We start from the raw sequence: 4,385 nt of genomic DNA on the forward strand, positions 1-4,385 counted from the left end.
CTGGCTGTTCTGGGGGGCATCCAGGCTGGGTCATGGTGGGGCATCATCACTGTGATTCCCCCTTCGCCCTCAGGCAGGGAGGTGTGGGGAAGCCCCACTGCTCAGGCAGTTGGGATGTGTTCCCCACTGCCAAACTTCCCCGGCAGTGGTGCAAATTTGGGCCCACACAGCCCAGGCTGCCCAGCCAATTGCCACCCGCCCTCTCAGCAGCACATGCACAGTTTGCCAGAAGCATTATGAACAGACAGACACACAGACATATAGACTAAGCCTTTTCTTATATTAGATTTTCACCTTCAAATTACTTTTAAGGTATCTTGAGTTGACTAAGGGAAACTTTTAAAAACAGACCAACAGCAACAGAGATTTTTCAATGATTAACAGTTGAGCAGAGCACCTATGCCCTACCTAACATGTCTCAAGATGGGCACCCTAAAATCAAAGCAGCTAGATTTACTAAATGTTTTTCAAAAAAGTTTTGACTTAAAGTGTAACCAGAAGTTATATTTTTAGTAAGCCAAAGATTACTACTCTACACTGCCATCTTGTGACACTGAGATGTGCATATTAAACTCAAGGTTTATCTTAACAGTATTATGGCAAAAACAGTAAAAGCAAATCAAGACATACCTTAGCACATGCTTAGGTATCTGCTTATAAACTTAGCAGTCAGGTTCAAGAACATTAGCTGGATGTTTCTTTCCCATTGCAGTATATTAATAAACTGTTGTCTGGTGGTTCATGCAGAAGCCTATAAGCCTAAACCTAACCACAGAGCTTATTTCTGACTTTGCTATTTATTTATGGTGGGACCTTGGGGAAGTCACTAGGGGACAGATCCAAAAAGGAACTTAGGTGGTATCTAGTCTAAGAATTATATCCAGAAAATCCTCACTCAGTTGTTGCCTAACCTTAACTGAGCTTCCAGACAATAGACAGTTAAACTTTCAACAATAAAATGTTTCTTACCTATCTCAGTGACTAATTCTGGATATGTTAAAAGTGCCTCAGTTGAACTCCCTGGAATGTCTTATGCCTAAGACCCATACGGATCCACAAACTAGGTGCCCTGTTGTGTATTTTGCCCAAGGAGCTCAGTCCAGTAGACTCTCTCTCAGTACACCTAACAGATCAAATTCTGCATAAAAAGTGGGTTGAGGGGAGAGGAAAGAACAGATGCTGTTATTCCCCTCTTTATCCGATAAATCTGCGGTTAGAGCACTCAATGTGAGAGACCTGTTTCTACACCATCCATCTATGTTTGAACCTCTCACCAGGGTGCCCTAATCACCATGTATAAAGTATTTTGGGGTGGAGGGGTAATGATTTCATTCCCTCCTGATTCATTTTACATGCAATAATTAAATATTAATGGGTCAATGAAAAGGAAAGAAAGGCATGACTCATAGCCTTACTTGGGAGAAAGCAGCCCTGGGTTACGATGATGATAAGTGATCACTTGCAAATGAGTAAGATTGTCTTCCTAAGATCTTAATAGTGAGTCCATAGGTGGCTGCATAACCCAATTATAGATCCACATCTTTTGTTGCAGTGAGGACAGGTGTTTCCAACAAGAATGAGCACTGTCTTGCTGCGTTGGATGTTCTGATGTTTTTTTCACCTGTTCCTCTTTTCCTCTCTTGCCTATCAACAAGCTGGTTCAAAGTGCTGAGGTCTCTCCCAAACAGGCTTCCTCCATTTTGGTTGGTCCTGAGCAAGGGTCTCCCAAGTGTTGATGTTGATGTTACACCTCTTCATGTTTGCCTTCAGGGTGTCTTTGAAGCGCTTTCTTTTGCTCTTTGCTACTTCACTGACCTTATTTCAGCTGTCAGAAAAAGATTCTCGTTGGAATGCAGGAGTCAGGCATAAGAACAACATGACCTGTCCAGCAAAGCTGGTTTTGGATGATTATGGCCTCAATGCTGTTGGAATCTGCTTCGGCCAAGATACTGATGTTTGTGCATCTATCCTCTCAGCTAATCCAAAGGATCTTGTGAAGGCACCATTGGTGGTAATTTTTCAAGCTCTTGATATGTCTTCTGTATGTGGTCCAAGTTTCCAAGTCATACAGCAGAGTTGGAATGACAATGACTCAATAAACCAAGAGCTTCATTTCAGCAAGGATGTCATGATTCAAAAAGACTCTCTTACTCAGACATCCAACGCTTGCGCTCACACATTTCAAGCAGTGTTGTATTTCCACGTCAATGTCTGCCTTTGATGAAAGATGGCTTCCAAGATAGGTGAAGTTATCCATATTCTCCAACAATTCTCCATTGATTTGAATGGGAAAGAGGGGAGGGGATGGGGAGAAGAAAGGGGTGTTTCTTCATTTGGAACAGGTTGGTAAAGGACTTGTGTTTTCCTGATGTTTAGGGTTAGGCCAATACTCTCATAGACTTCCAAGAGTACATTAAGAATGGTTTGGAGGTCCATTTCAGATTGAGCAATGACAGCATTGTCATCCGCATACTGGAGCTCCATTATGGATATTGTCATGGTGTTTGTTTTGGACTTCAGTCTGCTAAGGTTGAAGAGTCTTCCATCCATCCTATACACAATTTCAATTCCAGGTGGGATCTTTCTGTTGATGAGGTGCATTATGGTGGAGATGAAGATGGAATACAAAGTTGGAGTGATGACACAACCTTTCTTCACTCTAGTTTTCACCTCAAATGGTTCTGTTTGATTTCCATTGCTGAGAACCCTTGCTGACATGTTGTCATGGAGAAGTCTCAGGCTACTGATGGACTTGTTTGGGCAGCCAGTTTTGGACAGGATTTTCCATAGGGCTTTGCAGTTTACAGAATTGAAGGCTTTAGAGAGGTTGATGAAGGCCAAATAGAGACCTCAATTTTGCTTGTGACACTTCTCCTGGATTTGACGTGCGGTAAAGATCATGTCCACAGTTCCTCAAGATGGTCTGAAGCCACTTTGAGATTCGGGAACAATTAATTCTGCAAGTGGGCGAAAGTGGTTGGTGAGGATATGGGCAATGATTTTTCAAGCAGTGGCCAACAATGAGATGCCTCAGTAGTTTCTGCAACCAGCTCTGTCCCCCTTCTTGAAGATGGTAATAATCAAGGCATCCCTTAGGTCTTCTGGGATTTGTTACTTGTTCCAGATTTGTTCTCTTCCTCCTTTGAAAACCTCTGCAGGTATTCCACCAACACCAGCTGCCTTGTTATTGTTCATTTTCCTGATGTCACTCCTGACCTCTACCAGGGTAGGCAGCAAACCAAGGTCTTCTCTGATTGCTTTTTATGGAAAGCTGTTGATCTTATCTTTATCAACAGCTGAATCATGATCCAGAAGGTCCTTGAAATGTTCTTTCCAGTGAGCATTGATGGATTCACTGTCTTTCAGGAGTGTTGTTCCGTCCCTTGATCTTAGAGGATTAAGGCCTTGAGTACTAGGGCAGTAGACAGCTGTGGTAGTACTGAAAAAGCCATGAGTGTCACGGATGTCAGTTAAATTATCAGTTGGATTTCTTTTGATTTCTGAACCTACCACTCGTTCTTCAGTTCTCATGTCCTCCTCTGCACCTCTGATTTTTCTTGTTGGTGTACATTTTTCTTGATGGCAAAGTTGATGCCATTCTGCCTGGCACAGAAAGCTTTCTGTTTCCTGTCGATGAGACCCTAAATTTCAGTGTCATTTTCATCAAACCAGTCTTGATGTCTCCTGGTCTTATATCCTATGTATTTTCACATAATGAGAGAACAGATGCAGGAACAGATAAGGTGGTGGTCAGTCCAACAGTCATCAGTACTAGTCATGGCTCTTATAATCAGGACATCCTAGAGATTGCGAGTCCAAACAGTCACATAGTCGATCAAATGCCATTGTTTCAATCTAGGATGTTTCCAGGATATCTTGAACTTGTTGCTTTGATGGAACAGGGTATTTGTGATGACAAGTCCATGTTCTGCACACTTCATCAGGAGAGGGACCCCGTTAGCATTTGAATTTCCAATGCCTTCTTTTCCGATAGTACTATTCCAAAGTTTTGAGTCTCTTCCCACTCTGGCATTAAAATCTCCAAGAAGGATGATCTTATCTTCCCTTGGGATATTTGAGAGGATGGTGTCAAGCTGTGAGTAGAAGTTCTCCTTCATGATCTCATTGGCATCAAGAGTCGGGACATATGCATTCACAATTGTCGGCTGCTGGTTTTTGGTGAGTTTCAGGCGGAGAGTCATGAGGCATTCATTGACGCCAGTTGGGAGTTTCATAGTTTCATAGTAGCTAGAGTCGGAAGGGACCTAGGTAGATCATCTAGTCCGACCCCCTGCCTTAGCAGGAAAGAGCACCGGGGTCAGATGACCCCGGCAAGGTGCTCATCTAACTTCCTTTTAAAAATCCCCAGGCTAGGAGCCTGCACC

This window comes from Crocodylus porosus, unplaced genomic scaffold (genome assembly GCF_001723895.1).
Source record: "Crocodylus porosus isolate Cpor-Errol unplaced genomic scaffold, CroPor_comp1, whole genome shotgun sequence".
NCBI lineage: Eukaryota > Metazoa > Chordata > Crocodylia > Crocodylidae > Crocodylus > Crocodylus porosus.